At 42.5% G+C, this 14,205-nt stretch overlaps 1 protein-coding gene across 1 annotated transcript in view; it reads left to right on the forward strand.

Moving 5' to 3' along the window:
* Positions 1–14,205, forward strand: part of LOC140196052 (uncharacterized) — a 61,828-nt gene that overhangs the window by 24,588 nt on the left and 23,035 nt on the right. The window lies entirely within an intron of this gene.

Here is a 14,205-nt window from a genome sequence, read left to right on the forward strand (position 1 = left end):
CAAATGTTATAAGGATTGGCCCCATGTGCATAATCTTAAAATAATATTTTTTCCACATTGTGCTTATGTGAATTCTGCATTAAAATTTGCTGTGTTTGACATCTGCCTTGGGATAAATTTCTTGTTTGCAGTTATGTCTTCTTCTTGGGATCCAAATTTGCTTGGTCGCTGGGCTGGGTTCAAGCCACAGGAACCAAAAATGGATGAATTTCCCTGGCTCTTTTGTTCATCCATTCACTTAAAATAGCTAAAAAACTTGAAGCATATTTATCTTTTGTTTCAGTATTTTCATGATCACTTCATAAAATAAATAAAAGTGAAGATATGGCCTTCCCTACTTTGGATGCATTCAAATAAATTTCTAATGAGTTGTCTTGGGAAAGTGATATTTGTTCTTTTTGACTTGTAATCTTTATATTGGTGGTGCTCTAACAATATTTTAGTTTGAGTTAAAGAATTCTGGGAGAATGGCATAATGATAAAAGAATAACTGTCTACAATAGATCAATTAACTGTGAGGCTCGGAGACAAAATAGGAGAGGCAAGTGAGTCAGCAACTTCTCCAGTGTATTCAGTCTCCTGACATGTCCCATGTCTCCATAATCGATTTCCATGTTTCTGTACAACATAGCAGCTGGCCATTCTGCCTATTGAGTCTGTGCAATCCCAATCGCATACTGATTCTCCTTGTAGCCCATTCTCTCTACATTCTCATCAACTCCTGCAGATTTGACCACTTACCTATACCGGTGCAACTTACAGTAGTAACTGCATAAAAATAAGGAGGATGTGTTTAATTAGTAAATCTAGCCCCATTACTAAAGAGGACAGTCTTCACTTACTGTCCTCAAAGTCAGGCAAAGCATTTAGCCAATTTTAGAAAGCAGCACCTCTGAGATTTGTTTACTATAATAATCTTTTAATTGATGATGAAAATGTCCCCCTGATATAATCTGAAATGACTTGCATCATACACCTGGGTGCTCTCTTCTATTTGGCCAGGGGTCGATATTGTCGGGCGGTGCCCAACCTTCATGGAGTGTTTCAACCCTTAACCACTGCACTCTTCAGTTGGTGGGTCAGCAGTGGTGGCCAAGTCACTGGCCATCTGCTCCTGACTTACAGCTCAACTCCTCTCGCCTGCTCCATATCCAGCAAGAGGCTCTTTCTGCTTCCTCCACCATCCTGCAAGCTGCTTGGCTCTTGCTCTTTTATCAGGGCCCTGAGACCTCCATGCCGACCTTGCCAAGAACCCTGTACAGCCGATCTTTACGGGGAATAGTCATGTATGCCATCCTTTGTCCCTACACTCCTGGACTAACGACTGGTACTTCAGGGCCTTCCTCTTGTGAGCCTCCTCACATTCTTCCTCCCACGGTACAGTGCGATCCACCAGGATGATCTTCTTGACTCCAGTGGAGCACAGTACAATGACTGGTCGAAGGGTGGTTTGCACCATCTCCGGGAGCTGCAGCTTCCTCCCCACATCGTCCCTCACCTCCCGTGATTTGGCAGTTAGCAGCAGATTGGATTTAGCCCTCTTTGATATGACTACTTGCAATTAATTAAAGAAGAAATCTTAAGACAAAAATTTACAATTGAAGTAAGGAATAGATTTCAAAGTCTAGAAATAGAGTCTGTTGAAGATGATAGCAATCATGTAGAAATGAAATCTAATTCTCTAAAGGATGCCTTGGTAGAATCAGCAAAGTCAGTGATTCCTAAAAAAGAAAAAGCACAAAGAATAAATGGATGACAAATGAAATCAAAAATCTACTGGAAGAAAGGAGACGGAAGAAAGCAAATCCTATAGAATATAAGTCCATAGATAAAAAAGTTAAAAGCTTATGCCAAAAAGCCAAAGAAGAATGGTTAAACCAGGAATGTGAGCAAATAGAAAGAATCCCTATTACTGATCCAAAAAGGGTACATCAACAAATCAAGAATATCACTGGTGTAGCCCCTGGTAAGCCTCAGGCTCGCTCAACTCGCTTTCGTCTAGGGGGAGAAGCCTTTGGCCCCACCAAACTGGGTAATCAAGTTTGTGTGGATGCTGTGGGATGTACCCCACCCTGCCAAAAAACAGACAATACACCATATGCGATTAAATGATTACACTTTATAGATCTTACTGGAACTATGTAATTAATAGAGATAAAATATAAAAGGAAAGTAAAAGGCTCTAATCTTATCAAAGTTCAACCACTTCATGCACAACAGTTGGAGCTCAATTAACAGAGTCTTCTTTCCACCATTCGATCCCCTCTGACCTCCTCGACCTGCAGCTTGGGACCAACCACGGTGGTCGACCAGACATTCCACACGAGTCTGTCTTCGTCTCCTCTCCTTGCCGAAGACCCTGGTCCTCGGACTCCCGCTGGGGGTCCGGCCGGCCACCCAACTTACAGCATCGCGTCTCCTCTCCCTGTCCCCATCGTGCCTTCTGCCCCAAAGCCTGCAAAAACAATAGCCTACAGACACACAAGAAAGAATAACATCTATCCCAATTGGTTAGCAAATGAATATAATTCTCATTATCAGTAATATAACCCAAACAAGGTGCTAGAGAGAGAACTTTCTCAGCAGTTAACATAACAAAGAAGCCATTTTATTCTAACATAACAAAGAAGCCATTTTTATTAGCCTTAGCAGTAACATAAAAGAAGAAACCCCTTACACTGGTAAAAAGCTCCTATGTTCTTCAGGTGGATGTTTGAAAGCAAAGGACAGTACCATTATCATGGAGAAAGATGAGATTATGAACAGATGGACTGAGTATATTCAGGAGGAAGAGTGAGTAGGGGATTTGAAAGTTGGAGGGGGAGAGGGAGATCCAAAATGATAGGAGAAGACAGGAGGGGGAGGGATAGAGCCAAGAGCTGGACAGGTGATTGGCAAAAGGGGATACGAGAGGATCATGGGACAGGAGGTCCGGGAAGAAAGACAAGGGGGGGGGGGACCCAGAGGATGGGCAAGAGGTATATTCAGAGGGACAGAGGGAGAAAAAGGAGAGTGAGAGAAAGAATGTGTGCATAAAAATGAGTAACAGATGGGATACGAGGGGGAGGTGGGGCCTTAGCGGAAGTTAGAGAAGTCGATGTTCATGCCATCAGGTTGGAGGCTACCCAGACGGAATATAAGGTGTTGTTCCTCCAACCTGAGTGTGGCTTCATCTTTACAGTAGAGGAGGCCGTGGATAGACATGTCAGAATGGGAATGGGATGTGGAATTAAAATGTGTGGCCACTGGGAGATCCTGCTTTCTCTGGCAGACAGAGCGTAGATGTTCAGCAAAGCGGTCTCCCAGTCTGCGTCGGGTCTCGCCAATATATAAAAGGCCACATTGGGAGCACCGGACGCAGTATATCACCCCGGTCGACTCACAGGTGAAGTGTTGCCTCACCTGGAAGGACTGTTTGGGGCCCTGAATGGTGGTAAGGGAGGAAGTGTAAGGGCATGTGTAGCACTTGTTCCGCTTACACGGATAAGTGCCAGGAGGGAGATCAGTGGGGAGGGATGGGGGGGACGAATGGACAAGGGAGTTGTGTAGGGAGCGATCCCTGCGGAATGCAGAGAGAGGGGGGGAGGGAAAGATGTGCTTAGTGGTGGGATCCCGTTGGAGGTGGCGGAAGTTACGGAGAATAATATGTTGGACCCGGAGGCTGGTGGGGTGGTAGGTGACGACCAGGGGAACCCTATTCCTAGTGGGGTGGTGAGAGGATGGAGTGAGAGCAGATGTACGTGAAATGGGGGAGATGCGTTTAAGAGCAGAGTTGATAGTGGAGGAAGGGAAGCTCCTTTCTTTAAAAAAGGAAGACATCTCCCTCGTCCTGGAATGAAAAGCCTCATCCTGAGAGCAGATGCGGCGGAGGCGGAGGAATTGCGAGAAGGGGATGGCGTTTTTGCAAGAGACAGGGTGAGAAGAGGAGTAGTCCAGATAGCTGTGAGAGTCAGTAGGCTTATAGTAGACATCAGTGGATAAGCTGTCTCCAGAGACAGAGACAGAAAGATCTAGAAAGGGGAGGGAGGTGTCGGAAATGGACCAGGTAAACGAGGGCAGGGTGAAAGTTGGAGGCAAAGTTAATAAAGTCAACGAGTTCTGCATGCGTGCAGGAAGCAGCGCCAATGCAGTCGTCGATGTAGGGAAGGAAAAGTGGGGGACAGATACCAGAATAGGCACGGAACATAGATTGTTCCACAAAGCCAACAAAAAGGCAGGCATAGCTAGGACCCATACGGGTGCCCATAGCTACACCTTTAGTTTGGAGGAAGTGGGAGGAGCCAAAGGAGAAATTATTAAGAGTAAGGACTAATTCCGCTAGACGGAGCAGAGTGGTGGTAGAGGGGAACTCATTAGGTCTGGATGTCAAAAAGAATAGGTCTCGGCCTGAAACATCGACTGCACCTCTTCCTACAGATGCTGCCTGGCCTACTGCGTTCACCAGCAACTTTGATGTGTGTTGCTTGAATTTCCAGCATCTGCAGAATTCCTGTTGTTTGAGTATATTCAGGAATTGTTTGAAGACAATCGAGGCGAAAAATCAGAATTAAGAAAAACATTGATGGTCCAAGTATTTTAAAATCTGAAGTTCGTAATGCAATAAATAAGATGAAGAAAGGAAAGGCAGCAGGTCCTGATGAATTAGTAATGGAACAAGTTATCGCCCTTGAAGATTATGGAATTGAAAAACTTACTGATTTAATCAATGACATTTATGAGACTGGAATAATACCAGAAGAGATGAAAAAATCAGTATTTATCACTCTTCCTAAGAAACCTGGAGCAATAGAATGTGAATTACATAGGACCTTAAGTTTACTGAGTCATATCACCAAGATACCTTTAAGAATTTTGATGACAAGAGCTAAAAGTAAGATACAAGCTGAAATAGGTAAGGAACAATGTGGTTTTGTGAAAGACAAAGGTACAACAAACGCAATATTGATGGTAAGGATACTATCAGAATGAGCTATTCAAGTGCAAAAAGATTTATTTGTTTTTTTGACTACACAAAGGCATTTGATAAAGTGAAGCACAATAAGTTATTTGAAATATTACAGAAAACACGATCTAGATTACAAAAGATAAGAGGCATCTTGGGAATCAAATTTGGCAGTGAAAACATCAATAATTTCAGATATGCAGATGACACTGTTAATTGCAAGTACGGAGGAACTACAAAACGTAATTGATATAATCGTTGAAGAAAGTGCAAAAATGGGTCTATCTATCAATTACAAAAAGACAGAATGTATGGTGATATCCAAAAAGAAGGAGAATCCTATCTGCAGGCTGAGAATAAACGGGGAAGACATAAAACAAGTAAAGAACTTTGGCAAAGGACACCTTTACGAGAATGAAGAGTATACTGACCTATACTAAACTAGGCATGACAATCCGCCTCAGAGAACTGAAATGTTACGTTTATCCAGTTATGTTATATGGCTCAGAATGTTGGACAATATCTCGTAACATGAGGAAATGAATTGTAGCAGCAGAGATGCGGTTTTTGAGAAGAATGTCAGGATGAAACAAATATCTAATGATGTCATGAACAGAGCAAACACAAAAAGAGAAATAATGTATGAGATCATGAAAAGGCAATGTAACTTCATTGGACATGCGATTAGGAAAGAGGAGTTAGAATGCATGGTAATTATGGGAAAGATTGAAGGGGAGAAAGCAAGAGGAAGAGAAAGACAAATGATGATGGAGACAGCAGCCAGAGAACTGGAAATGAATACCAATGAATCGATCCACTTGACCCGAAACAGGAGTGTGTGGGCCATGGCAGTCAAAGCTCAAACTGGGCATGGCACCTGATGATGATGATATGACTAATGAAAATAACTGCCCTTTCTGTCTCCTGCCAGCTGGTCTCCTTTTAGACCTCTCCTGCTCCAGTGTGTCAGCAAGGGACAACAGGACCTTGTTGTGGCACCACCTATACTGCCCTATGTTAAAGCAATATGTGTGCCAGTGAACCCCGCTGACCACAACGCTTGCAGTTAGGGTTCTTTCTCAGCCTCCATCAATGCAGCTCTGATGCTGTAGGAAGAGTGTCATACATAAACCGCAGAGGGAAGAAATATGGAAGAGCTGCAGTCTCCAAAGCTCTGCCTAGGTGATCTTGTGCTTAGGAAGATCCCATTTTGTCCAGGGACCCTGTAGCCCCAACTCCACTTCCTTCAATAATCGCCTTTTATTCTCACGGTTCCATACCTCTGCCTGGACCATGTCACGCCTACCCCTTGCACTTGCACTCCCCCATCATTGGAAGTATGCAGAGCCGAGGCCTTGCCGTCCCAGGCATTTGTTGCCAATGATGTCTCTCAATTGCAGGAAGCTCACTGCCGGGTCTGTGGCTGAGTTGACAGGCCACTTTTGACTTGATCTTGTTGTGACTCCTGCTTGGTTTATTAGCTTGTCATCGGAGCCCCTCAGTATTAACACAACTCTACACTTTGCCACCTTGTACTCCTCCACTGCCGATGATAACGAGAGCTGTAGCTGGCCTGATCTTATGTAGGGCCCCACTGAAGAAAAACCCAGGTAGCTACGTTGTTCTGGGTTTCCAGTGCCCATCTTGCTTGGACATGGGTTACAGTGATTACTGTGATGTCACCCATGAATGCCCGTACTGCAGGTTGTTGGATTCCGGGCTCCAACACTGGGCCTCGGGTTACGTCTGCGCTGCTGCTGATTCGAGGAGGTTCATATCTATGGGGAGATGCTACAGCCAGTTGGGATCCCTCTTTGGAGGTCTTGCCACTTGGCTGTAAAGTAAACCGAAATGAAGCGTAGCTTGAATCCTCCTACAAACTGGTGATCAGGCCTTGCGTTATTGGTAGTGGTCCAGGCCAACCTGGATGAGATTGTGTGGAATTGATCCCTAGGTGTGGGCTAGGTCTAACCAGACCACTGTTCAGCTGCCTTTCTTCTACCCGGCTGCTCGGATCGAATGGCTGATTACTGAGGTGTGTTCAAGGCACACAGAAAAATCGGGATGCCACCTTTCTGGGTGGATGTGTTGATATAGTGGCTCTCTATTAAGTAAAGGTCAGCCTTTTTGCAAGGACTGAGAAGAATATCTTGTACTCCACGCTGAGGAGGGAGATTGTCCTGAACTGGAGGATTGTAGAGGAATCATCTTCCTTGGGAACAAAGCCTCCTTCAGCCAGTTTCCAGCTTGGTGTGATAGAGCCTTTGGTCCAAATCTTCCTCTTTATCTTCCACAACCTCCCGAGGATTTTTCGGCATTTTTTATATACACTGTAGGGTATACCACTTGGTCCTAGGGTGGCAGATGGCTTTGCCCTCTTGATGATATCCTGGACTTCCTGCCACGTGGGCTCTGCCATGTTCAGCTCAGTTGCTGGGATTCTTGTTTGGAGGACTTTCGGATTGAATTCTCGTCCCTGATTCCTATGGGATTACTGTGTGATTACTGCAGAAATTCTTCCACCTCCTACTTTGAGCTGGTTAAGGTGCCCGATTTGTGCTGGCTGAGAGCCCTGGTGAACCTGAATTGGTTTTTAACAGACTGCACTTTTGTCTCTTTGCTTTCACAGCTGCTCTACCCTCCTGAGCTCGCACAGCTGTTCCCACAGTTTGCTGGTTAGTTCTTTGACACCCTCTTTTTTCATCAGGTGAGCTGTTTTTAAATTGTTTGTTCAGGGTCTCTATCTCAGTTCTCAGGAGGTGAATCTCCCTTTCCCTCCTGTTTGGATGCCGTGATGGTTTAAGATCCCCTTTCTTCTCCACTGGGCTGAATCGCTCTTTAGCAAAGTTGAACACAATGGCTGTGAGGGAGTCGATCTTTCTGTAGACAGGTCTTGCTTCCAAACACAATTCAAGTCGTCATCGAACTGCTTCCAAGATGCATTTGTTTAATATACTGATGTATAACATTTTAATTGATGATGAAAATGTACTCCTGATATAGTCTATAAAGAATCTGTTGTGTACAATTTGATTGTCATGGTTTCTGGTCCATTGATGGAAACATCTTTATGTATAAAAGTTGGGAATGTTGGGGCCTGTGAGTGGGTTTCACAGGCCTTCTAATTTCCTTAGTCTCTCTGTTCCCTTTCCTCATATAGTAGCAGACACAGAACAAAAATGTGTCAAACCATATTTAATATACCATTGTTTTCATTGAATGACTTAAGCTAGATATGGAAAATAAGAATAAAATACACATAAAGAACAGTATTAAATTCACAATCAGAAAAAAAAAGTGCTTTTGGTGGCCAGGTTACAGATTTCAAGGTTACAGTAAATGATCATTTCACAAGCATTAGACTAATGGCAGCCAACTTCGACCTTCAACAACTCTTTGGCAGCTAGAGCTTTGCAAGCAGATGTCTGGCCATCGGGTAGTGGGTCACAAATGAGAACCACCTTCAAACCACCATAAAACGGTTTCAAAATTGCTTTTCATTTTTAAGCATTTATTTTCAAGGTTTCATTACACTTTATTTTCATAATGTTTGCCAGAATACTATGGCAGAATGCTTGGTAACAATTTTCATTAAGATATACAAGGTCAATGTAGGAGGTCAGATGGAACACTTCATATTATATATCTAATTATGGTACCATTTACTTATAGTGCGATTGCTTGGAAAACATTCAGAGGTTGAAACTTCATCCTCTTCTGACATATCAGAAGTAGGAATGCATTACAGGAGCTGGAAAACATTATGGGACTACCACGTATTCAACAATATCATTCCCTCAGTACTAATAACTCAGTTTCAACACCAGGGCCTCTGTACATCTGCAACTAGATCCTTGGCTTGCTCATCAGGAGAGCACGGTCAGTGTGGATCAGTAATAACTTCTCTTCCTCACTGACTATCAACATAGGCCCACTTTGAGAGTGCATACTTTTTTCAACAATATTTTTATTGAATTTTACATATATTTCACATATACAAATAAACAATAATGATAATTAACCTAAATAGTGAAACATGGCCTCATGTTTTTCACAATCATCAAAGGAAATAAATATAACATTTCACATACTTCACATATTTAACAAAGAAATAAAATAAAAACACATCAGGAGAAGAACTGTAGCAGCTCTCAACAACACACAGCTATTTCAAAATGACTGCACACCTTGACGTCCAAGAAACTCCAGTGAAGGTTTCCACACATTTCAAATTCTCCTGCCCTACCTCTGGTTCTGTAATTCAGTCTCTCCAATACAATACAAAATGCCATACATTCACCCATACATGTATCGAAGGTATATCCATTTTTCTCCAAGGTAAAGCTATCATCCTTCTGGCCTGCAGGAGTCCAAAGTCAATTAAAATTGACTGTTTTGAACTAACAGTAAAGTTCTTTGGACATATACCTAGTACACACATTTTTGCTTGGTGAGGCACCTTTACTCCTACAATCTCAGATATAGTCTGAACAACTGTTTTCCAGCATTGTTTCAGTTTTAGCCCACTTCTATACTCTCTTGGAACTCGTGACTGCATGGCTAAGCACATCTCAAACACCAGCTATAAATTCACTGATGACACCACTGCTGTTGGTGGAATCTCAAATGACAATCAGGAGTCAGAGAGTCACAGAACACTACAGCACTGAAACAGCCCCTTTGGCACATTTAGTTTGTGCTGAACCAATAATTTGCCTAGTTCTATTGACCTGCCTATCTATGTGCCTATCCAAATTTCTCTTGTGCTGGCAGCTTGTTCCACACTCTCAGCACTATCTGAGTGAAGAAGTTCTCACTCATGTTCCATTAGACCTTTCACCCTTAACCCATGACCTCAAGTTGTAGTTTCACCCAATCTCAGTGGAGAAAGCCTGCTGTATTTACTCTTTCTATACTCTTCATAATTTTGTATACCTGTATCAAATAACCTCTCAATCGTCTATGTTGTAAGGGGAAAAAATCCTCACCTTTTCAACCTTTCCCTGTAACTCAGGTCTGCAAGTCTCAGCAATGTCCTTATAAACTTTCTCTCTACTCTTCCAATCTTATTTACATCTTTCCTGTAGGTAGGTGACCAAACTGCTCCAAATTTGGCCTCACCAGTATCTTATACAATTTCAGCCTAAAATCCCAGCTCCTGTACTCAGTACTTTGATTTATGAAGGCCAGTGTGCCAAAAGTTTTCTTTAAGACACTATCTACCTGTAATGTCACTTTCAAGGAATTATAGATGTATATTCCCAGATCCCTCTGTTATACTGCACTCATCAGTGCCCTACCACTTACCATGTAAGACCTACCCTCCCAATGTGCAACACCTCACATTTGACTGCATTAAATTCCTTCTGCCATTTTTCAGCCCATTTTACAAGCTGGTCCAGATCCAGCTGCAAACTTTGATAGTCTTCCTTGCTGTCCACGGCACCCCCAATCCTGGTGTCATCTGCAGATTTTCTGATCCAGTTTTCCACATTGTCATCCAGATCACAATCAGCAAGACCCAGCACCGATCCCTGCGGCATACCTCTAGTCACAGGCCTTCAGTCAGAGAAGCAACCACCTCCTGTGAAGCCAATATCTAATCCAATTTAATGCCTCATCTTGAATGCTAAGCAACTAAACCATCTTGACGAAATGCCCATGTGGGACCTTGTCAAAGGTCTTGCTAAAGCCCATGTAGATAACATCCACTGCCTTGCCTTCATCAAATTTCCCGGTAACTTCCTCAAAAAACTCTGTAAGATTGGTTTTACATGGCACAAAATGCACAAAGCCATTTTGACTATCCTGAATCAGTCCCTGTCTATCCAAATACTTACATATCTGGTACCTTAGAACACCTTTCAAGATTGTTTCCACTACTGATGTCAGGCTAACCAGCCTATAATTGTCTGGCTTATTCTTAGAGCCTTCCTCAAACAATGGAATAACATCAGCTGCCCTCCAATCCTCCAGCACCTCACCAGTGGCTAAGGATGTTTTGTGTTTGTTATAAACAAAGCCTATTTATAAAAAAAGTAATTTGAATTGATCAATCCAGTTAGCAGTTATGACATTCAAAGTGAGTGTTTGTGCCAAACATCATTTAAGAATTCCAAAGGAGAGAAAGACATTAATATCAAATAAATCAAGAAAAGTTGAGTATGAAATTCTCCCTCGTCATGTCAGGAAATAATCAAGTTATCATTATTCAGAGTACAGAAACTCAAAAAAAGCTGCTTTATATCACAAGGAGCAGTGTGATAGATGTGCTACTGCTATGCATTGCTCAGGAAAGATAAAATCCCAAAGCTTGAGAAGTTAGATAGTAAGACTTTTTTGTTCATTTGTAACCTTGTGAATAATGGGCCAAAAAAATACTTGCAATGTTTCGATTTAAAAATAAGTCTTCCATTTGCATTTGCCTGGTCTCGTCTTACCAGAGTGAAAGAAAGTCAAATGGGGATTAGCAGGGAGAGATCTGCACTCTCAGTTAAACAGGAGAAATTTCAGTTCCTACAAGATATTTAGGTTTAGTGAACAATTTATGCTGTAGCTGATGAATATGAAATATTGAAAAGACTGCATTTGAAACAACTGCCAATTGTTTCTCATCCACAAAGCAATTACTGGCGAGTCATGTAAGACAGTGATGCAGATTCAAATCCTAATGGATTTGTATCTTGGTGTTTGAAATTAATAGAATTCATTATAATATTCATGGAGTTCACTCCAGCTATCCAGGATTTTACCAAACAAAAAATTGAATATGGATTGACAGCGTGAAACGCTCTTTTTGAATTCTAATTGATTTAGGATTATTATTAAAGTTATAAACTCAGTCAACTCCATCATGGGCACCAGCCTCCCAAGCATCTAGGACATTTTCTAGGAGGACGCCTTAAAAAAGCAGCATCCATCAATAAGGACCACCTCAACCAGGACATGGCCTTTCTCATTGCTACCATCAGGGAGGAGGTACAGGTACCTGAAGGTACACAATCAACATTTCAGGAATAGTTTCTCTCCCTCTGCCACCAGATTTCTGAATGGATATTGAACCCATGAACACTGCCTCACTACTTTTTTTTTTCTCTTTTTGCACTATTTGTTTAACTTGGTAATTATATATGTACTTACTGTAATTTACAATAATAATATTTTATTATGTATTGCATTTTACTGCTGCCACATAACAACAAATTTCATAGCATACGCCTGTTCTGAATTTGATTTCTGATTCTGGCATAGAACATAGAACAGCAGCCCTTCAGCCCACAATATTGTGCTGACCCTCTACCCTACTCTTAAGATCAATCTAACCCTCGCGGCATCTTTCTTTCTTGCATGTGCCTCTACCACTACCCCAGCAGTGCATTCCATGCAGCCAACACGCTCTGTGTAAGTAAAATTTCTCTCTGTATATACTGAAACATTTTGACATCTGCACACAATCACTGCCTTCAAGACCTTATTTTATCTCTATTATTTTAGTTAAAACATTTTTTTACAAATTTCCAATTATTTAGCCTGTCGTCAAATCCTTCTTGTGTCAGCCAGAAAAAAAGATTGTTAACAGATGTGAAGGGCCAAATGACATCTTGTATTGTTACTATTGTGTGATTCTATAATTTCATGAAAATTCTTTGTGAAATTGAACTCTTTTAGCAATGACCGATCAGTTTCCTTTGGCTCCAAAGGCCCTTTGGTATAAATATGATAACAAATGCGGTGTCTTGTTTAATGATTTCCAGTTCTGAATAACTCTGCATATAATGTGTTGTTTTGCTTCCACCAGATTCAACATTATTGAGAATTAGAGGGTTGCACAAAAGGAAGAGCAAATGTGGTGCACTGGTACAGGATCAAATCATATTATGAGCATGAAGTACCAGAGGAGGCTATCAGAAATAATAGCACCTATATTGTAAGAATATCATCGGGAATCTAGAAACTTGTGAATAATCATATTTTGATTGACCATTGTTACAGATTTTCTACGTTCAGCTCCCTCCACAAAAAGTGGAATTTTCCAGTGGCCAATCATTTCAATTTCTGCCCCCACAAGCAAGAGGAAATTTTCCAAGCCTGCACTGGTGACTGTCATGCACTTTTCCTGCACTACTCCAACAGCTGCTGTGGTGCTGCTTCCTGCACCCATGCTGAACTTGTCGACTTCATTCACTTTTCCTCCAACTTCCACCCTGCCCTCAAATTTACCTGATCCCTTTCCGACACCTCCCTCCCCTTTCTCAATCTCACAGTCTCTAGCTCTGGAGACAGCTTATCTGCCAATGTCTAATACCAACCCACGGACTTTTCCCTCCACTTTCAGCTTTATGCAGGGATTGCTCCCTACGCAACTTCCTTGTCTATTCATCCCTCCCCATTGATCTCCCTTCTGGCACTTACCCTTGCAAGCAGAGCAAATTCTACACCTACCCCTACACTTCCTCGTCACTACCATCCAGGGCCCCGAACAGTCCTTCCAGGTGAGACGACTCTTCACCTGTGAGTAAGTTGGGGTCATATACTGTGTCCAGTGCTCCCAGTATGGCCTCCTGTATATTGGTGAGACCCAACATAGATTGGGAGATTGCTTCACCGAGCAACTACTGTATGCTCCAACCACCAGAAAAAGCAGGATCTCCCAGTGGCCACCTATTTTAAATACACTTCCCATTCCCATTCCGATATGTCCATCCATGGCTTCCTCCACTGTCGTGATGAAGCCACACTTAGATTGGAGGAACAACGCCTTATATTTCATTTGGGTAGCCTCCAACCTGATGGCATGAGCATTAATTGCTCAAACATCCGATAATGCGCCCACACCCCCTCCTTCACCATTTCCCAAACCCTTTTCCTGCTGTCATCTTATCTCCTTGCCCTCCCCCATCGCCTCCCTCTGGTGCTGCTCCCCACTTTTCTTTCTTCCATTGCCTTCTGTCTCTTTCACCAATCAACTTCCCAGCTCTTTACTTCATCCTTCCCCCTCCACATTTCACCTATCATCTTCTGTTTCTCTCTCCCCTACCCCCACTTTTTAAATCTACTCCTTCGCTTTTTTCTCCAGTCCTGCTAAAGGATTTCGGCCTGGAACGTTGACTGCACTCTTTTCTGTAGATGCTGCCTGACCTGCTCAGTTCTGCCAGCATTTTGTTTGTGTTGCACCAATTTCCATCCGCATTCCCTTTCCAACTCATGCCCTCTCTTATGGCATGATGCGGTCACTCTCATATCCCTCTAGGTAGCCTCTAACC

Source organism: Mobula birostris, chromosome 4 (genome assembly GCF_030028105.1).
Source record: "Mobula birostris isolate sMobBir1 chromosome 4, sMobBir1.hap1, whole genome shotgun sequence".
Lineage (NCBI taxonomy): Eukaryota > Metazoa > Chordata > Chondrichthyes > Myliobatiformes > Myliobatidae > Mobula > Mobula birostris.